This window comes from Amborella trichopoda, chromosome 7 (assembly GCF_054954075.1).
Source record: "Amborella trichopoda isolate Santa Cruz 75 chromosome 7, AtrichopodaSantaCruz75HAP2 v2.0, whole genome shotgun sequence".
Lineage (NCBI taxonomy): Eukaryota > Viridiplantae > Streptophyta > Magnoliopsida > Amborellales > Amborellaceae > Amborella > Amborella trichopoda.
The window spans coordinates 17,430,029-17,453,454 of record NC_142342.1 but is presented as its reverse complement, the minus strand read 5'-3'; the positions used below and the strand labels follow the sequence as shown (position 1 = coordinate 17,453,454).

General features: G+C 35.0%; 1 long non-coding RNA gene and 2 pseudogenes across 1 annotated transcript; 1 reads left to right on the top strand and 2 right to left on the bottom strand.

Moving 5' to 3' along the window:
- Positions 1-2,301: 2,301 nt before the first annotated feature.
- LOC148781288 (isocitrate lyase pseudogene) lies at positions 2,302-3,185 on the bottom strand (annotated as a pseudogene).
- A 573-nt stretch (positions 3,186-3,758) lies between these two features.
- LOC148781287 (uncharacterized) lies at positions 3,759-8,378 on the top strand. Its single transcript, XR_016059924.1, has 2 exons — positions 3,759-3,878; positions 8,143-8,378. It is a non-coding gene; the product is annotated as an uncharacterized LOC148781287 (long non-coding RNA).
- A 7,011-nt stretch (positions 8,379-15,389) lies between these two features.
- LOC18441169 (putative serine/threonine-protein kinase PBL26) lies at positions 15,390-19,639 on the bottom strand (annotated as a pseudogene).
- Between the last annotated feature and the right edge of the window lie 3,787 nt (positions 19,640-23,426).

Sequence of the window (23,426 nt, the reverse complement as noted above, 5' to 3'; positions counted from 1 at the left end):
ATTTTTAACTCATTAAATGTCTCTCTCCAACGCCTTATTTTAAATACACTAGAGATTTCCACTTGCGCTACATGTGTATTAAATATTAATCATTAAAATAAATTTTTTATCCTAAAATTCTCAAAAAGGCATGTTCAATTATAGAGAGACTTTTTAGAAAGAGCAAGAATTTTATGGGTCTATCTTCATGTATGGCTTTTATTAGATAATAAATAGTTTGTATTTTAAAATAAAACTGAAAAAAGACAATATAATTTAAAGAATAAAATTGAAATTAATTTTTTAATAATTAAAAAATTATAATTATGATATAATTATAACATTCTAATGAAAATAAATTATTCTTTCTAATATCAAATTTTTATAATTATTAGAGAAATTTTTATGCTGATAGAAATAGTATTTAGACTTGAGAGAATTAAGGTAATATTCTAATAATAATAAATTATTCTTACTAATATTAAATTTTTTATAATCATTTATTACCATTAGGAATATAACATTTAGCATATTTATTGCAATAATTGACTGGGAGGGAAGGATAATTTTTACAAAGGAGAAATGATACATTTTCGGGAAAGAGATGAGAGATTTTTGTACTAATCTCGTTAGGAAAAATATATATAGATGTCCTACATAGACTTGAGAGAAACCATGAGTAGATTTCATGTAAAAGGGTTGTGGTTTTAAATGTGGTGGTTGATAGAGAGAGAGAGAGAGAGGATATCGAAATCGGGGGCATTATTTAAAAAAGAGGAGTTAACATGATAACAGAAAGAAAGAGTATGTAAATGTGAGGGGCGCTTCCTAAAACAATAGAGTTACGATGTGGTTTTAAATGTGATAGGGGAGAGAGAGAAAGAGAGAGAGAGAGAGAGAGAGAGAGAGGCATTTCCAAAAAAACATGGTTTTAAATGTGATGGGAAGAGAGTGAGAGAGGAAATTGGGGGCATTAATAAAAAAGAGCTAACATGATAAGAGAGAGAATGTAAATATGGGGGCATTTTTTAAAAAAAGAAGTCTTTCTCTCACTCTCAATGCAAATTAGTAGCCTTTTTTCATAAAATATGCATGCATATCTAATAAATGCATTTGTGAGAAAAATTAAGAGAGGACACGCATAGGAGAGAAATATGGAAATTGTGTGATAGAGTAGGAGAGAGATAAAATGGTAGAAATAAATAAGGAGAGAGAAAATACATTTTAAATTAAGAGAAAGAGAGGCATGCTTGTAGGAAAGAGATAAACGATTTTGAGAAAAAAGAAGAAGAAAAGTTTCTCTTGTACCTTGAATTAACTAAAGAAGACATAACTAAGATTTTTATTATGAAGCGTTATTATGATATTATATTATATCCTATCTTACACAATGTAATTAATAAAAGAATGTCATTTGATTGATAATATACATAATAATTAAGGATAGCTATTAATCAATTAAAAGAGCTTAATATGGAATAAATAAAAAATCAAGGATAAAATTAGAAACACAAATGATATTTGGCGTGATAATAAGAGGGGTCCTCTTCTCACTTTATATATGATAACTAGTCGGATTACGTGCGTTGCACGTAGAAATGATATAATTGATCACATGAATAATTGTATAAACATGATTATTTTATGAAAAAACATGATATTTTTTTTATAAATTTAAAAATTAGACAACAAAAAAGTCATAAATAAAAATCTCAACTACCTCTTGAGATGAACATTCATGGATAGTTTACTGGCAACTCCCAGTTGAGCATTTCATCACAAATAGCTGATGTTGCATAAAATATACGACTTGCGAGAAAAATAATAAACACAAAAACCAATAAGATAATAGAGAAAATCCTGGTTTGGAAAGATTAACATACCTATTTTCTCATAAAAAAATTAACACACTTAAATTAATTACCAATTAAATTCATGCCCTCAAGTTTCATTTTTTGGAGTCATCAGTTGCATCCTCCAAACATTGGAGTGATTGATACATAAATTAATGGGCGGTAAAAGTGATTCCCTAGGTCTTCTTTGCACAAAGGTGGCAACATGAGATCTTGTTTACGCTTAGGCAGTGAAATCAAGGATGTCTAAATTCTTCAACATTGATTGGGTTATGCATAGCATAAGATAGATTTATGAATGCATGACCTACCAAAGGGAAATTAAATACAAATTATCATCATATGTGAATAAGCATTACATTCAATGTGATGTTATTCATAATAGACTTACCAAATTTTATATCCAAAATCCCAAACCCAAACCCAAACCCTCTTGAGCCTTCTTGTTAGAGAAGCAGTTATCCCACACAATCAATCTCCTCCTCTTGTCTTCCTCTCCAATATTCAACATGTTTATCACATTCATGATAAAGTCATGAGGCCGACCTTAGCCGACCACTCATCTTCTATGATCTATAGCTCCAAGTCAATTTTCCCAGTAGCCCATGGCCAAGGCCCTCCCCTTAAGATCAGGGTTTCTGACCCCCACTATGAATGGGTGATCCCTCGAGTCGACATTGGTTTGGATGAGGTTGGCAACCACGGCATCGATGCGATCCACAAGCACAATCTCGACCCCCATTATGTTGAACTAATGCCAGATAGCCACAGGCCGGTTAATGTGCTCTCCTACTGAGATCAACACCTTCCCTTCCATATGGCCACCCCTTTTGGTCACAGATGCTTGGTCTTCAATGTGGACCCCAGCTACGCCCCTCTTCACGAAGAGCTTGCAAAGCTTCACCATGGCACTGGCTTCACCAAAACCAGTATCTCCATCTACTATTGTAGGCTTCAAGTAATCTATGTTAGGGGTCCTAGCCCTCTCTTCTTGGTTCATGTTCATACTACCCTCCCTTTGCTTCCTATTGTGCTATTGTTGAGCAAAGAAGAGCTGTTCAACTTTGTTGGGGATAATATCATGTTGCAGTCAGCTAAGTCAAGGCCATGCTCATTCGTTGAGGTTTGGGTGGGGGAGCATTGCCACCCAGACACGCACACAGTGTCCAGGTACTTGGTCATCAAGGTTACTTGGACTGGATCTAGGGCATTCAAGGTCCTTGTAAGGACCGAGATTTTTTGGGCCAGCTTGAGGCCGCGCGCGGCAGTAAGAAAAGAGGAGAGCGTGCACGGCAGTAAGAAGAGGGGAGAGCATGCGTGGTAGCAAGAAGCAGAAGAGGAGAGTGGACGCATGCGGCAAAGAGCGCGTGCAGCGGTAAGAGACCGACGAAGAGAGAGAGGAAGCCGCCGTGCGTACAAGGGATGCCGCTGTACGTGACAAGGAGTTCACGCCGCCATGCATAACTTGGACAGAGAGAGCATGCCGCCATGCGTGCAAGGCGAGAGGAAGCTGTCATGCGTAACTTGGACAAAGAGAGCATGCCGCAATGTGTGCAAGGCGAGAGGAAGCCGTCGTGCGTGACATGGACAAAGAGAGCATGCCGCTGCACATGCAACACGAGAGGCTACCGTGCGTGCGAGGAGAGAAGAGATAACGCGTGCGGCAGTGAGAAGAAGAGAGAACACACGCGGCAGTAAGGAGAAGAGCGCCGTCGTGCGCTATGTTGCCGTGCGTGATGGTCTCAGTCGCCGTGCGCAACTCTGCCAAGCCTATGCATGCCCCTTTGGATGCCATTTGTTTATTGCATGCTGCATTGCATGCCATTGGTCCTTATCCATGACACTGTGAGTGCCACTTGGCAAATTCAAGCGGCCACCTCCCCCTCTTGGCATACTTAAACCCCTTCTCTCCTCTCCCAAGCCTTTGTTCGACCTCTCACTCTTGATGATCTTTTCTCAACACTTAGAGTTGCCGCCCCTTGGAGCCATTGTCGAACAGCTTGGGATTTGACGGTGTAGGGGATTTTAGGACACATTTGAGCACGAGTAAGTGGATTTAACATTCATGTTTCCATAGTTTTGATTTAAGATAAAAATTAAGCAAAGTATAAGTGTGATTGTGATAGGAATATGGATGTATGCTAATGAAATTGTGTTGTTATGCATTGTTATTACAGAATTGTGGTCCTCACTGGTATGTTGAATTTAGTACTGAAAATAACTCTGTTGGACATGAAAATATGTGGAAGAGTACCCCTGTATGTCGGAATTAAGATGAAAAAGGTTTTGTGGTAATATCAATCATAATTTGGAATTTACTGATTATTCTATAAGGTGTGCCAAAGCTTTGCTATAAATTTCCAGGGACCCTGCATGTTTTTATAATGAACTTTTGACTGGCCAAATGGTGTCCAAATAACTTCAAACAAATTTTAAATGAAATATATATGTCTCTATTTCAAATTTGGTTTCGAAATCATGTTGAAATTCCTCATAATTTGGAAGTTATGCCATTGTTTGTATAGACATGTTACTATTATCAGATGCAGCAGTTTTCAGAATTATTTCTTATATTATACTGAATGTTTGACTAATCAAATTATATCCAAATGACTTTAAACTACCTTGAATTGAAAAGCGGTTGTATCTACTTCAAATTTTATTTTGAAATTATGTTAAAATTCCATATGGTTTGGGAATTATGCCGTTAATTGTATGGACATGTCATTGTTATTAGCTGCAGCAGTTTCCAGGACAGTTGCTTATTTTGTACTGAACTTTTGACTAATCAAATAGTGTCCAAATTATTTCAAACCACTTTTAAATAAAATATAGGTATGTTAACTTCAAGTTTGGTTTTGGAACCATGTTGAAATTTTTGATAATAGGAGAATTATGTCCCCTTTTGCATGCATATGTCATTGTTCTGAGTAGCAGTGGAATTTCAGAATTTTTATGTCCCTTATGAAAAACTGTTCACTGACCAATATGTCTCTAATTAAGACTAAACCAATTTTAAATGAAAATTGGATGAGCTATTTTCAAATTGGCTTTTGGAACCATGACTAAAATCCCCATAGAATGGAAGTTCGGCCTAATTTTCTAAGAGGCCTCCATACTGAAAATCTCGTTTTGTTATGAATTATTGAATATGCATAATTATGATATAGTGAATACTTATGAACTCTTGAATAATTATAATGAGACATTCTTGGGCATGAGTGAATACTTATGAGATATGCATGTGCGTAGTTGTAACCTGATATGATAAGTTTGTGATATGAACTACTACGCAATGGAACATCCATTGGTAGTGGGGATCTGATATGATAAGATTGTGATATGAACCACTACGCAATGGGACGTCCATTGGTAGTGGGGATCTGATATGATAAGACTGAGATATGAAATACTATGCAATGGGACATCCATTGGTAGTATGACATGAGATTTTGAGACTACTGAATAAGGCACTATGCAACGGGGTCATCTGTTGGCAGTGTAATCTGTTCCGATATGTTAAGAAAGTTATGCCGGCAGTTAAGATCTTCCCTAACTCCCCATGACAGGAAGGGAGTTAGGATGTGAATGTGAATATCTGGGAGGATCGCGCCCTCCGGATCTATATGGGCACTACGTATTGGTTCATCCATTGGTAGTGTAACGCCCTCTCACATGAAAAGCATAAGGAGAGGGTCGTGTCTTGTAAGGCCACAGCCTATCGAAAGCCCCAAAGTACGCTGGAGATCGTGTGTGTGTATGAACGCATTGTGAAATGGGTCATCCATTTTTCATTGTCTTCCCTCTTGAGTTTGGGTAGAGTCCCAAGTAATAGGATTGGCTGGACTTCTACTTCGGGAGTAGGTGCCTAGGACTACCTGTATGCACTATGTGTTTGTCTGTATGCACTATGTGTCTGCCTGCCTGCACTATGTGTCTGCCTGTATGCACTATGTGTCTGCCTGTATGCTCTAAGCGTTTCGCCTGAATTTCTAATCTGTTATTTTGATGAAAATATGGGATACTTGTTTGTCACACCCCAAGAATTTACAATACTGTTATTCCTGAGATGTGACAGACAAAACATATATACATCTATTGATAGGACAAATTTACAGTGGCGAGGTCTTACAAAGTAACAAAAGAAAGCTAGCACAACAACAATATCTTCCAAGGTTGATCTTGACTAGCACTCAAAATGAATCCGCAGTTATCCTGAAAAAATGTTTACCATAGTTTGATGAGTTTGGCTACTCAGTAAGTGATCATCATAATCCTAAAAATAATCATGATTGAAAGATATCAATATTTTCCAAAATGAGATCTATTAACAGAAATGCATCAACAGTTTCACTTTCAATAAATGCATAATTAAGTATAATCCGAGTAATTGAAATGCTTATAACACTTTTAACGGCAGTGCATAATTTAAAAGATTTCACAAAATACCCTACTGGCGTCCCAAGTAGGTCACCTATATACCCAATCAGCGTCCTGATGGGTCCACTTAATCCCTATCGGCGTCTCAGATAGGTCCACTTAATCCCTGCAGGTCCACTTATACCTCACCGGGATACCGGATGAGTCCACTTAATCCCTACCGGCGTCTCAGATAGGTCCACTTATACCTCACCGGTGAACCAAATGAGTCCACTTGTATACTTAAAGTATTTCTAAATCTCTTTAAATATCCGAAAGCAGCAATATCATGTACTCAATATATCACTAAAATCATTAATATGAATTTCACTGAAACCATTAATAACAGTCACTTTCAATAACATTTTAAAAATAACCAATCAAATATTTGGGCTCAAATTTAGAAAGGTAGCAGTTCGTAAAGATATTCTAGCATAATTGCCAATCTAATATGTATAGAAAAACTCTTATAGAAATTCAAGAATACGGAATTATCACAATTTATGGGATGTTAAATTGCAAATAAACATTTCACAACAATGCTATAATCAAATGCAAAAATATCAATTTTCAAATAATAAGGCAATCATTTGCACATGAAATTTACAATGTCTAAATATTTAAAAACAATAGAAAGAAATCTCACAATTTTACAAAAAGCAGAAATATCACATTTATTTCTAATAATTTGATAGTATCTAAAATTTTCTAACAATAGACAAGAAAAATAAATAAATTTATTTTTTAAAGAATTTACAGCATTTAAAATTTCTAACATAGATAAAATATCACAATTTTTATTAAAAAGATTATTTTTCAAGATAATGAGGTCGCGTGCGCATAAAATTTATCGCGCCTAAAATTCATGATAATAAGCAAAAATAATTATTTCATTTTATTTTTAAAAAGAATGGATTATTTTTCGAGACAATGAGGTCACTTACACACAAAACTTATAAAATAAAGATCCTAGACGGAAATATCACTATTTATTAAAAACAGACTATTTTTCAGGAAGACGATATCACTTACCTAAAATATTCGAGAAGGAGCTTCCGATAAGAATTCGGCTAGAGAGAGAGAGATAAGAGGCCTTAGACCAGTACACAAGAAAAGTATTGTATTGTGCACATATACCCCTTTAATGAAGAAAGCAAAGGTTATTTGAAAAAAAACAAACAAGAGTTGGTTTCCTCGCGCTCGGAAAGAAGTTGCAGAAACCAAAATAGGGGCTAGGGTTTTTAAATGTTTAGAGAGAGAGAAAGTCCTCGTACACAGAAAGAAGTTGCAGAAACCATAATAGGAGCTAGGGTTTTAAATGTTTAGAGAGAGAAAAATACGAATAAAAAGAAAACACCTCAATGCAAATGCAAGGTGTTGATTAAAGGAGTGTTGTAAAACTTTAAGGTGGTGGACCTAAAGTCCACCCAAGTAAAATTGAACCCTCAAATATATTAACAATAATATCTTTTATTTATTGTTAATATAAAAGCAACAATATCCTAACGGTAAATTAGTATTATGATTATTATTATTATCATTACTAATATATACTTATTATTTTATTTATTTATTTATTTATTTTATTTTATTATTTTATTTTATTTTTTTATTTCTGTTAACAACATTAATATTAATATTATTATTATATATATATATATATTTGAAATTTTAGGATTGTTACACTGTTAGTTCATGTGATGTGTGATCTTTTGATATCTACTTTACACTTCTTCCACCACTACTAAAGAATTGTGATACGTGGCTCCATGTTGTGACACCTGCATGAATTTTGGACAATGTTTATGAATGTCATTGTATAGGCTGGAATACATAGTGTTGATCTGTTTACTGTGCTTTATAGCTCAACCTTTTGACTTTGTCTGTGTAGAGTGATAACCTACTGTTTATGAGAGCGGGCGGCTGGGCACTCGGGGGCTGGCAGTTGAAGTTCTGGGCTTGGCAAGAAAAGCTTTATCTTGATTGTAGTTGGTTGTTGGTGGTGGCCACATAGTTGTTTTGCTTAGAGTATTGTATTTTGTGGTTGGGCCTGTAGTGCCTTGAACATGATTGCAATTAAAATTTTTGGAGCTTGTATTTATATAAGTTGGTTTTATTTTTGTCCAATTCTTTGTATCTTTGAGTTGGTTTTGCTTTCTTTTATGGTTTGCTTTGATTCCAAATTCTAAGAAGCGTTGAGCGCACTCCCCCCCTGAGTGGCATTCGCTACTTCTAGTCGCGGTCCCGCGCTCTGTTGCCCTCCGGCAAGTGCGGTAGAGGACAAGGGGTAAGGTTGTAACAGTCCTCAAAGTCGTCTTGTTTGGGTTTTTAGGGTTTGCCAAGAAGCTTATTTGATACATAGGTCTATCCCAGGCTCCCTCGCAATGCCACCACCTCTCAGTGTAGGGGCACCGGGTTAGTCAGAACCTCTCAGTGCTCCACCATGATTTCACCTACGCAATTTCTGCCTCAAACCTCTTCTCCTCCTCCGGCACCTGGCGACCATTTCAAAACTAGGAATATTTATCAATTTATGTATAGAGCAAAACTTGAAAGAATGATCTTGTACGTGAGAATCATCTTATCTACGCTCATGCATATGTGGGGGTGTATACATGATTCTATGTTAAAAACCTATGGAAAACATAGTTATTAGGATGGCGAGGGGATGCAACCTATCTATGAGGTAATTGGTGGTAGACGGTGTGTCCCCATCACTGTCCATAATTTGGGTGGTCTAGACGGTGTGTCTCCATCACTGTCCATAATTTGGGTGGCCTCTGAATTTTCCTTGGATTATTTATTATAATTCTCACATATGTATGTTGGACTTCTACTATGAACCATATGATCATGGCAAGCTTATGGTACTAAGGGTCATCACTGTCTAGAGAGAGCGGAGAGAGAGGCATAGGGGTAGAGAGGAGTTACATGAATGGGGAGAGGCACTCTCACTTTTCATATCCTAAATGTAAATTTTAATTTCGTCTTGTGTAATTTTTGCAATCAATTCTTTCTTTTAGAGGTCGGATAATCTATAACCTACAAAAAATTCAGAAGTTGATTGAGTTTTAACCTGTGTTGGATCATAAGAGGTGGCTTATAGGTCCTCAAAGAAAGAGATCATATGTTGATCCACTTCCTCACAATCTATCATCAAGTTACCCTCTAAGTCCTTAAGAGAATAAATTCATTCATTCTTGCGTCTGACTACTGTAAAATGAACAAAATTTGATATTCTCATCACTGTAGACAATTGGATGTAGCTAAGGACACCACATTACCAGTAAATTCTTGTGAAGCAAAAACCATCACTACCTGGTTTGTGAGGACTTTGGATCTTGATGGAGGCACCACATCACTAGCAACTATTGCATGAAGGGCACCTGAACCAGACACTTCTCAACTTCGCAATTTAGCTTCCCACTAAAGCCTTCAATATTTCATTACTGGATGGCTTCAAAATACCAACATGGTCGGTAACTTCTCTATCTTCATCAATGACATATTATTCTGTTGTACATCTATCTTCAAAACACACTGATTTTATACCTCAATCTCCCTTATTTTTACTTCAATATTTAGAGTTTTTGCCAAACTTCATGTAGATTTAGGAGCACAAAATCATCAATCCTTTCCATATTAAAAGGAAATTACCTTTCTAATATTAATCCAAAATTATGATCCACAGTATTACCATTGCCAATTACTGATCTTTCTCAAACTAGAACCAACCACCAAAAAAGGCGCACCCACCAAGCTACCAAATCTTCACTTGTTTTAAAAACCCTATTTCCTTCGACATTATCAATATCCTCTTGTCATCTAAGAGATTAAACGATTCCAACTTTGAGTTAAATAAGAGGGACTTTCAGTGTTTAAACTGCATCTGGCGATGTTGCAAGGCTTTTGCAATGAGATGATCAACAATGTCCAAATCTAAAGTAAATGCCTTAGATGTTGTTTTGCTCTCCACATCACCTTGCAATCATAGGCGTACTGGCTTGACAGGTCATTCGAGTCATCCTCCGTGTTAGCTTGAAACAACTGCTCTCCTTCACCCATGGCAGCAAGAGCATGAAACCTACCACCACTAGCCTAGATGGCTTTCTTTCAAAAAAAATAGTTAATGTTCCCCCTTCCTAGTAAGACAAACCTCCTTGTCTTGATACTCTCAGGTTATAGCTCCTCATTAGAATGAGTTTTTACCTTTGGATTGCTTATGATGATGTCCAGCAATTGTTTTTTACGCTATAGGCCTTGTGGCAAAGGAGCTTACATTTTTAACAAACAGCGAGGATAAGCACATAAATGAACTTTTGGTGCAGTAACCTCCCATCCAAATTCACTACTATCCCTTATGGGCATTCCATCTTAATCTCCATCACAACTCGAAATCTCACTTCCACTTGAGTTTTCAAATGGGTTGGCTTATCCATGAACACTAGTTTCCTGATCAAAGCTACTAATTTGAAAATGATTTTTGGCTCCTAGCATAGAAGAGGAAGATTATGAAATTTGATCTATACATGAATTGCACGCGTAAATCTGTCCTCAATGTCAACACATGTGGTATCCAATTATGAAGAACTGGATATTTCTTGTTGATAAACCATAGACCCCCTGTCAAAGCGATCCCCATTTCATTTGCGGATTTAAATCGGACTAACAAAAAAGTATCATTAAGAGTGACCACTTCAAAGTCTGCTGAATGCGCCACATTTTCAATAACATAGGTTTCTTGTAACTCTGTTCTAGTCTACTACCCAAGAAATAGCCCAACAGCGTATTACTCCATTGTTGCTACTATTCTCATTAGCTTCATGACCTATGTAAGATTTATCTATTAATGCAGCCTACCTAAACCACTATGGGTAGCAATATTAGAAGACAAACCTTCTGCTTGGCTTGTTGAAATACACTTGGTCGATAAAGACTTAAGACATGATGGTAACAGTTGCATTTTAGGATCTCGTGATAAAGAATGCTCTGATGATAACATAAATCTACAAGGCACAATACTCTTAAAAATAGGTCAAGGTGGAAAGCAGCAACAACTCCAAGGAAGAACCAGTAACCACCTGCTTAGATCTATCTTGAAAACCCACCGTGGCATTAGCTCTATGCATGGATGCATTTGCAACAGTTTCATTTGTGTCAAACAATGCATTGGCTGCTGCAAAATCACCATTGTACGCATCAAAGCATCATCTATGGCTACCAATTTATCGAAGGATTTCTGCTTCGGAGAGGTTTCGCATCAAAGTATCATCTATGGCTACCATCTTATCGAAGGATTTCTGCTTCAGAGAGGTTTCACGCATGGTGGAGGAAGAAACTAGTGAGACTTCGGGGTAGAAGATGGATCATGAGCTCTCAGGTCAATGGTGTTCACCATGGGAGGAATGTCATTATGGTTGGGCCCTGTCACCAGCTCCATGAGAGGATCACCAAAGCATGTGATCATGGCTCCCCCATCACAATCAAAATCTTAAGTGGGATTTGAATTTGGGACGTCGTATTGCAATTGTCAACACCATAACCATTATGAGGGATTCGATTTCTAGAAATACCTCAAGCAGATAACTGAGATAGGGAAAATGAATGGTTGACTATGAAATAAACGTAATAGATGACAAACACTTTGACATAAGAAATGTTCTCAGTATTTAAGCATTTTCAGTAAATTAATGAAAAATCATAATGCAATATCACGAGTTTTTAGGAAACCTACAAAGCTAGATTTTAAAAAAAATTGAGTGTTTTTTTAAATTTTTTTTAAGGCTAGATTCAATTGATCCATCGAATTTAGATCGCCGATCACGATTGGTTCTTCAGATGGACAATCCGTTTTTTTCAAATATTAATTAGACCTCATCATGATAATTTAGCTCACCTTATCCATTATTTGGATATTTTTATGGTCTCCCTAGATTTGAAATGCAATGAATAAGAGAGATAGGTCCTAGACTAGGCTAGCACAAAAGCCACAACCCGGCCTAAAAGCCCGTGGCTAGGACTTTCCTGAAACAATTGGGGCTGTCCTTAGCCTGGGCTCGGCCCGGCAGAGTGGCAGCTCTAGTCCTAGTGGTGAAATGAGCTGTATGGAAATAAAAGTTATGGGTTAGGAATTTTGTTAAAGTATAAAGTTGAAAGAAGTTAACGGAATAGGATAGGATAGAGTTAAAATATGAACCAGTTGGAGTATAGCTTATAAAACCATGAGGCCAACATACAACACACAATTTAATTTAGTAGCTAATGACATGTATGTCGTACAGTTCTCAAACATAGAATCTTAATGTATTTTAAATAGATATTAATAGTACATTTTACATTATTATACAAATTTAACTCAATAAAGTATTCAACACTAATTGTGCAACATTTTAATTTTCCAAGTTTTTTTTTTTTTAACATTTTGTTTCAATTCTCAAATGTAATATTACTTCCTAAACTCCAAGTATTTCTTGATTTTTAGCATTCATAGTTATTAATTTTCTTTGTTCTTGCATTATTCTTTCAAGGTAAAATATTAAATGGATGCCAGTTGTAGCTACAATGTGGAGAGCGAGACCTTCATATATAATGAGATTGTATACTACAGAAATAGCTATTGCAAGTCCCCCAAACTCTTGAGTGTACTTGTGGATTTAGGATGTAAACATATCTTAAATAATTACAAATATAATTTTATCACATATCCATCTTTTTGCAACTCCATATTTGTTGTCATGCATACAAGTAAAACGAGCTGTTAAGAAAAAAAGGTTTATAGTTACAATTTTAGTATATAATTTTCCTTAATATTTACCAAAATCATGGTCGACATGGCCAAGGTTATCACCCCATGAAATATTGGATACAAAATCCATTTCTAACATGGATTTTGGATATGGGACTCATATAATTTGATGTTTTAGTTGACATATCAAAGCCTCACCCTATGTTATAAAACATATTTGATACAAGGTCACAATTATCTCTAGCCATCAAATGTTACATTTAACAGTTTAGTGATCATCATGATGTTTGAAAATTTTTATTGACTTTGAGTTTAGTCAATGGCCCACTCCCAGCTGCTCTGATTTCACATTCAGCCGACCAAAGGTTATTCTGATTTTCTTGTCCGAAAGGTAAATGGTACAGTGATGATTAAAAAACAAAATATACCAAAGTTTATGTTATGTCTTCCTTTGAGATCTCATTGCGACCCAAAAAGGAGAAGGCAAAATGTATCATGTTCTAAATCATCATGGTAATAACATCCTTGCAGGATCATCATGGTCAAACCTATGGTATGGGCATTTTGATGGTAGGAAAGTAGGAAACACAATAGAATAATTGAAAATATGATGACTCGATGAGAAACACATTTGAAAATACAATGAAAACCACATTCCATTGCCTTATCGTGGGTTGGTAATGACCCTTTGACCACGCTGGTATAACAATTAGATGGATCACACTACACTTTTCAAAAGAAAGATTGGGAATTTTATATAAATACCTCTTAGATTATGAACTACTGTACTATTCAGCTATATTTTTTAATTTAGTTTCAAAATGCCTATCAAAAGACTCATGATCATGACTGGAAATAGATTTTCAGACCATTGTAATAGTTTTTGGCACCAAAAGTACTATTTTCAGACCATTGTAATAGTTTCTGGCACCAAAAGTACATCTTTTATCAATGGAAAAAGTTTATATAAGGTTGCAACCTTAAAATGTAAAATCACATATGCACCTCAAAAATCTATCGGAAATGTTGTTTTAATGTGAAAAATCTCTCTAATCAATCATCTCGATATTGAGATCCATGAATATGAAAAAAAAAAGTTTTTGAATTTCGGAAATAGTGCATCTTCCAATACATTACCTAAACCGTCCATTTTCAAGATTTTCATATATTTATATATCTACTTGATTTTAACATTTTTGGAATTTAAAATTTTCTAATTAGGCATGAAAATAGATTTTAAGATAATACTAAGAATTTTTTACAACAAAATTACATGTTATGATAAAATTTTAAGGTGCACCTTAATTGGATTGTTTAAGGTTGCAACCTCATAGAAACCGCACCCATTAACAATATTTGGATGTGTGGATTACTTTAATTGTTTAGAGTTGATAACTTATACAAATTACAACCCTTTACTTTGACCATGGTTGATCAATTTTAATTCTTAATAGGTCGTTAAGATGTATCTATACACAAACTTTGATGTGCTCCATGCACGTAAAAAGCCAAAATCTCCAAGAACTATATCCATAGAAAACTATAGAACATAGAAACTGCAGAGGTATGAAACCTTACAGGTTAATAAGATCAGCAAACAGGCATGCCACTGAGTGGAATGATCTTCCAATTTTATTGAAGAGAATTCCTCGTTTTGTCTCTCAACACACACACACACACACAGGTTGATTTAATTTCATGGTAAAATTATTTACTAGATGCTCAAGCAGTGGAATGATTTTCCAATTTTAGCGAAGAGAGTTATCTCCATTGTTCCCTGTTTTAGTCGATATCTCTCAACACAAAAAACAGACCATTTTTATTGCATGGTAAAATTTATATAAATGATGTCACTAACAGTGGAATGATCTTCCAATTTTATTTAAGAGACTTCTTCTTGCTCCAATTTTATTCAATGGCTATGAACACACACACACAATGTAAATTATTTGTAAGAGAGTACACACACAATAATTGCTGAGTAGATATGGATGAAGCTAAAAGTCCTTCTCAAACAGCTATCAACAAGGACTATTATATCTATGTAAAAATCCAAGAGAGAGTTGTGACAACTTCTTTGCCCACAAGAAAAAAAGAAAAACAGGGGGTATGGTTCTTGATCTCAATAAATTAGTACTAAAAATACTCACAAATTACTAATACCGCAAGTTTTTTCTCCCTTCCTCTCACTAGTATTGGCACTTATGAGAATGGGCCGAGGCCTTGGCAGTAGTACCACTGAGCCCTATGGTATAGTCTCGAACTCCATTCTCACCAAAGGTAGGGGCTCGAATCCCCACTGATTAACCCTTCAAAGTAATTACCCAAAAAAGCTCATCTATAGTTTGATGAGGCTCCTTGTAAAGAAAGTCAATCATAGCATGCTGGTGTGATTAGAAAACTGAATTTAGGCACAACACAACATCACTGATTTGTGGGCGCAGGGTACTCTCTTCTTGGACACATGAAGCAGCTAAGGTGACTGCTTGGTTTAGGTCACTTTTGGGGTAGTTCCCTTGAAGTAATGGATCAGCCATCTCAGGAAGCCTTATTTGTTCTTTGAACATTTCTTTGGCCTGTTAAATTGGGCATGAGCAGTTACAATGTGATCAAGAATAAAAAGTAACAATGTACTGCATGTTTGTGAATGTATAAGAGGTTTTTCATGTCCTTATGCCCATATCTGTGTGTGATAGATAGAGAGAGAAAGAGATACCCAAGAAACTAAATTTTGTTCCTCAGTTGGCCTTGTAGGATCAATTGCTCTCCGTCCAGTTATTAACTCTAATAGAACAACTCCAAAGCAATAAATATCTGACTTTGCAGCTAAATGACCACTGGTAGCATATCCTGGGTCAATGTAGCCGCATTTACCAGTTACCGTTGTCGACACATGTATTTTTTCTCCAATGGGACAAATTTACCAAGCCCGAAATCGAATAATCTCAGATTGTATTGTTCATCAAGTAAAATGTTCGAAGTTGCAAGGTTTCTAAAGAAAACAGGTGGACTTGCTATGTTTTGCAAATATTCTAATCCTTTAGCAAAACCAACTGCAATTTTCATTCTCGTAATCCAGTCTACTGGCCACCGATCTACTGAGATATCTGTGTAAACAACAACCATTTCAAATAATCGATATCCAACACTTAAATTTGGTAGACTTGTCTGATCTTCTGAGTTATCTTACCACTAAAGAACACTCAAATATCTACTGCATAATCAAATTCAGTATATATCAATGTTCTCTCATATATCTTTTAATTTTCAAGTTTATAAAATAGAATAAAACAAGTATATCAAGGTATGAGGCGTAAGTTTGACAAATAAATTCAAACTAGCATCTCTGTATAAGAAGGTGGCTATGTAAGAGAAACATAAGAAAAGCATACCAAAAAGGTGGTCCTCTAGAGAACCTGACGCCATGAATTCAAACACTAGTAGTCTGTGATCTCCATCAGCACAATAACCTAAAAGATTGATTAGGATAGGGTGATGAAGCAAATTCTGCAGCATCAGGAGCTCAACAAGAAACTCTCTGTTTTGATTCTTACAAAGTTGCTTAACTGCCACAACCTGACACCAATAAACAGGAATTTGCATTAGATTCTCACGTTTTAATCGTTTGATCAAGGGCTACAAATTTTCATCTTTCATTTCTTTCTGGATATTGTCCCAATCTCTAATTACATAGCATATTCTCCCCCAATTCTATATTCTAACAGTTCCAAAACTGGAAAGGAACACATACACATACACACACACACGAACACGTGCACACACACAGGGGGGAAGGGAGATGGGGGGGTGTGGATAGAGAGAGCATTCACCTGACCAGTGTTATTTAAGTGTCCCTTGTAAATTCTTCCCGGGCCACCTTTACCTAATAAACATTCCTCTCAGAAGCTATTTGTTGCCTCTTCCAATTCATGGAAACTGAATTGTTGTGCACTACTTCCATCTCAGCTCACAAGTACCATTTGTTAATAGAAAAATATTGCAAGAAACTCATCAATTTAACAAGGCACTTGATCAATCTATAAATGATACCAAATATAAAGCACAACATAGTCCCATAGACTATTATTATGTTTGACGTTCCATGGCTCTAGCAACCATCTGTTCCCACTCACTGGATGTTTGGAGATTAACCAGAGTTCGGCCCAAAGGACATCCACTCGGGAGTGGATGGTGGATGTAGCTTGGAGCCTTAGACTACCATGGTCTGTTGAACTATTGTGCACATTTTTCTATCCATAATTCCAAACTGTAAATATCTGAAGATGAGGTACAAAATCCATACAAATGGCACTCAGGCCTGCTTAAATCAATAAACATTGTGGAGTAACATAAAGCAGAAGATAGTGACATATGACTTGAGGATTATTTTGAACTTCTGATATCAATTTCTCTATTTGCGAAATTATTAGTGACTTAAAAGTTATAAAACTGATACAGGGCCAACACATTTCAAGAACTAATTCGAGCTTCAAATTTCAAATTTGTCAAACCTGTATCACATATCTCAGTATCATCAATTAAGGCAATTTCTTACTGATTGTTAACAAATATCCTGTTGATGTTAGTTTAGGAAGAATAGAGACTGGAAATACAGAATGAGAAACAAATGAGAAAATACTTCTGCTGAAAAGTGGGTTTCAGTTTTGTCTCCAACTAAATCGAGTTCAATCATGAGTTTGCATATTATAATTGTATGGAAGAAACTAAATAAGAAAATGAAAATCTAGAAAATTAGTAACAATATCAATAGAAGGAACAACTACCCAAAAAATATCAATAGAAGGAACTATTCCTTTTGACTGCAAGAAGATAATTTCCTTTTTATGGGCGTTGTTAAGAAGATATTTCATGTCATAGTGTTTTACTATTCCTCGCAAGTCTATTTTATATGTATATGCATTTGCCAAAAAAAACTCATCTCAAAAGTTTCTTGTAGTTGACTAGTAATGCCATGAAAATGGAATCAATGGTGAATCAGAGAACCAAACTGAGAACAAACTAAACACATTAATTATATACTCAATATAATTCCCCTTACAGAAGTCATATAGCTTTGTGCTATGAATGAGTTCTTAGATTATCAATTATGGTATTTAATCTTGTCATATTCTATGTGGATTTGAATCCCCCACGGGTCAACCCAAATCAGTGTTAAAAAACAAGGATTTGGGTTAGCACTGCAATGATCCTAAGACTGAGCAGGTCTATATAGACAAGGCCAAGTCTGTCATAGACTCAGCTTGGTCCGAAGTCCATACAACAAAGATAATAAAATTTGGTAAACCTCAGCTATTTCCTATGTGTTTGGTTTCAGATTTGGCGGCCTGTGTGCATAACTAACACTGGTGAGTCCAAGTTGGACTCGGGAATGGGGTTGGGGCATCTGTTGTTTGGGTCGCAGATGCACAACATGATGTCTCACCCTCCATTCCCACCGTGATCATACCAAAAAAAGAAACAAAAAAGAGTCTAAGTTAGACTCGCTGAGTATTCCAACACTGACCCAAACAAAACCAAAAGTTGCATTATCGATAACGACCAACAAGCTCTTAATATTTTGATAAATCTAGAAGACCTTTGTTTCAATTGTAATACGAATGCAACATACATTCATAGTGACAAACAAAATGGAAGCGATGAACAGAGCCCCAAACCATGAGGGAAACAAAATGGTTTATCATGTGTAAATTCTATTCTAATGGACTACCGAGAACTTGTTTGTTGGGTCATCACTGTGAAGTGATTGCCTGTTGTGAAGAGAAGTTGAGAAACTCTCTCCATTATTTTTCATGGTTCTCAGCTTTACATTGTAAATCACAGCCCGACTTATTATGGATGTAAATCAGGCTCATTATGGATGTAAATCAGAACCTCTTTCTATTAATTTTCATGGTTCTCAACTTCTCTTTACATTATAAACCATTTTATTTCCCTCATGGTTCTCAACCTCTCTCCATTACATTGGAAATCAAAGCCCGACTTATTATGGATGTAAATCAGAGCTCTGATTTACAATATAAAGTCGGGCTCTGATTTACATTGATATCATCAACTTTACACTGATTTTACATCCATAATAAGTCTACTAAGATTAATTTTAAAACACAGCTCGGGCTCTTATTTACATCCATAATAAGTCCCTCTCTGGTTCAAATTTTAGTGGTATATGCATACCGTAGACTACATAACTCCGCCTTTGCCATCACCAAGCCCGTCATGCTGATCCCCAGCCCAGGTACTAACGTAAAACTTTACCAAATCATATCATGAATCCTGAACCTATGAATTCATATAACCGACCCTAGGGAATTGGGACCATGTGGACTGAATTACATTGATATCATCAACTAAAAGTGTGGCAATTCAAAGTTCAAACTTCAAACTAATCTCATTGCATAGAGGTAGAGTTGCCTTTATGTGTAGATGAATGACCAATAGTTTGAAGCAAAAATTTATTTCATGCTATTTTCTCAGTCATGAATTTATTTTTCATTTTTCGATAAATTCTAACTCTTATAGAACATTCACATAAACATAGAACTTTACCTTGAATATTTCAATGAACATACAATTTAAAGTACTTACCTCGATGAGCAGATGACTCCCCTGAAGTGCAGCTCATTTATCCTAATTCTGGATGATAGATTAAACTAAACGGAGTCTCTCTCTCTCCTTTTCTCTCTCTCTAACACTGATACGAAAATAAATTCCGACAAAGTTGCACCCCCCTTTCTCTCTCGTCCTGTTGTGAAGATCCAGAAAAAATATAATTGGAAATGGAGTTGTTTCCTTCGCGAACTCTAATATCTGATTAAATAATGAAAACAATGAGATTTTCCAACCTTCCAAACACAAAAGTCAAAGTCATTTTATGCGGAGGATCTTTAGGTGTTCTTTCCACATGACGTGTTGACAAATGGCTTCTGGTCTCACATGCTTTAGGAATGCAGAGCATAAAAACGCCATTAATACGCCACTATTTGTGGTTTCTCTAACGGAAAATTACAAAAACGTCTCTTGACTCAACTTTCTGGACTCCAATGACTTTTTAAAACACTAGAAAATTCAAATGACTTTTTAAAACACTAGAAAATTCCAATTACTGTTTCCCCAAGTTGGTCAATAAATATGTAGAGAAATTATCACAAATATTTTTTAATTTTGATCGAAAAAAACCCTCAATTTTTATAAACCTCGTTCACATTCTTTTTCTTTTTCTTCAATTTTGGTCACTTTCTTCAATTTTGGTCACCTTCACAATAATAATAACTTGAATTTGGTCACTTTCTTCAATTTTGGTCACCTTCACGATAGTAATAACTTGAATTAATATTACGGTACTTTAAATACCGTAAAACCTAAGCCAAATTATGCGAAATTTTAAATTATGGTACTTTAAATAACATAAAACCTAGGATATATTATACGGCATTTTAACTACCGTGTGATATCCATTAGATACATTTCAATATTGATATCTATATGTAGAGATATATATTGATAAGGTTATTGGTGCTCATATCTCTTGATTATTATAAGATTTGGTATTTATAGTTTTTGGTATTCTATCTCTTGATTATGATAAGATTTTATATTTATCTGATGTATTTATCCACCAGTAACCGTTAAGAATAAATACCATCAGTTATGGATAGTACCACCTAAATATGCTAGGAATCTATCTATAAAGATATATGTTGATAAGGTTATTGGTGTTCATATTTCTTGATTATGATAAGAATTTGTATTTATCTGATGTATTTATCCGCCAGTAACAGTTAAGGATAAATACCATCAGTTATGGATAGATACCACCTGCTACGCATTTTATACTGTAGTTAAAATGTCATATAATATGGCTTAGGTTTCTGTGAAGGATATATTGGTCACAAACAACCAAACTTGAAGAAAAGTGATGTGGACGAGGTTTATGATAGTTGGGTTTTTTTCTTCTAAATAGACGAAAATTAAAGTACATTTGTGATAGTTTCCCATAAATTTATGACCAAAATAAAATTCCAATTACTGTTTTCAGTTCGGCTGCTAGATTGGCACCATGAAATCAATGTGCCAAATTGTTTAATACATTTTTTGTGTCGGTCGAGAACGTTTTTTTTTTTTTTTGTCAATCTGGCACGTACTCATTTTTCAATATGGTGAAAAAAAGAAAGAAAACAAAAGAAATGGGTGTTGTAAACATGAGTCATATGGGGGTATTTTTATTTTTTTAAAAATTACATTTTGAATTTAGGAGGTAGTTGCAAAAGAAAATGGGGTTTTCATAGTCATCATGATAGCCTTTTCCTAATTAATTGGTGTCGACTAAAATGGGATTTTCATAGTATTTTAAAATGTTGTTTGGGGAAGATGTTAAAAAAGTTAAGGCAATGGGGTCTCATTATTTTTCCCTTTCTCTAAGTTACCACTGAGTCCCAACAAGGTGAACAACTAAAACTTAACTAGTGTGTTAAAGATCGACCATCTAGTTTGGAAGAGCTCGAATTTCAAACTAAACCTCTTGAGTTGGATTGGAAACGGCAGGGCACTAGACCAAACCCCCATAGATTGGACTCAAACTTATTAATCCCAACAATTCTAAGGATGGGGATTAAATACATATTTCATAAAGGGTGCAGTTTGTATAGAACCAAGGCTCTAAACAATCAAATTTGAGCCCACCTTCAAATAGTGTCAAGAAATCAAATTTGAGCCCACCTTCAAATAGTGTCAAGAAATATGGTTTCAATGGGGGAAAGTTTTGTGATAGCTTTAAATTATACTTTCATCTTTGGTTATAAAATTTAAAGCTTAAAAAATAGTGCAGATCGATAAGATTCATAAAAACTTGAAAATATTAAAAATTGACGGTCGAAAAATGCATTACAAGATGCACTATTTCCAACACTTGAAATTCATTTTTTTTCTCATGTCCATACATCTTGATGTCGAGATGATTAATTTGATGATATTCGGGCATCAAAACAACCTCTTCTAGTGAATTTTTTAAAGTAGGCTCTAATTTGATTGTTTAGAGCCCAAGCTCTATATAAACTTTTCCCTTTCATAAATATGTTAAATACACACACACACACACACACACACACACACACACACACACACACATATATATATATATATATATATATATATATATATATATATATATATATATATATATATATATATATATATATATATATATATATATATATATATATATATATATATATATATATATATATATATATATATATATATATATATATATATATATATATATATATAGATGGAAAAGTCTTCCTAACACCTATAGCCGAAAATGAATAGTAATTTTACCTACCCTCATCACCGTCTAAGTTTCATCGCGCGGCCACGATTGCCCGTAGTGTTTTATTTTTTATTTTTTTTCTGTAAATTGAAATGACCTAAAATTTTGAGAGTATGTACATCTTACTGAGGCACATCTAATAAAAATATAAAAACTATTATTCGTAAAAAAAAATTGATGAAAATACCCCTGAAATGTTTCTGAGGTATTTTGGTCAAGTTTTTGCATCTAAAATATTATTTTTATATTTTTCTAAGATTCCCCTATTTTTGATGAATACACGTTCCAAATTTCAAACTATTCTGATTTGTAAAAATAAATACAAAAATAAAACACTACCGGACAATCGTGATCGCGCCAAGAACTTTGGACGGTGATTGGGGAGGCGAATCACTATTCATTTTCACCGTGTTGCATAATATTTTCCTATATATATATATATATATATATATATATATATATATATATATATATATGAGTAATGATCTCACACCCATGTGTGTAGGTCCCCAAAAGGTCACCATTAAATTTGGCACAGATCTTTAGAAAAGTCAAGTCCCACACCCATGTGATAACGTCTTTAGAGATATGTGTCAAATTTAATAGTGATCCTTTGGGGGCCTACATACCTAGGTGTGGGAAGGTCTCATTGGATCATTACTTATATATATATATATGCATTATTTGTTGGTTATTACTATGAGTATATATATTTAAAATAAGTGCATATATAAAATTTATTACTATTAATATATATATTTAAAATAAGTTAATAAAATTCGGGTCAGGTCTGGGTTGGGGTCCACATTGATCTGGACATGGACTCAAATACTAATTGGGTCCAAGATTTAGACCCATACCCGACCAACTAGGTCCAAATATTGGACCCATACCCGAACTTGAGTGGGGTCTATCCCTCGGATCTCAAGCCCACGGGTCCCGATTGCCACACTTATTCTTTAAATTATTATTGAATCCCCAACGAGGTGTGAACCACTAAACCTCAACTAGTATTTTAAAAATTGCCCATCTGGTTCAGAAGAGCTCAAGTTTGAAACTAAACCTCTTGAGTTGGATTGGA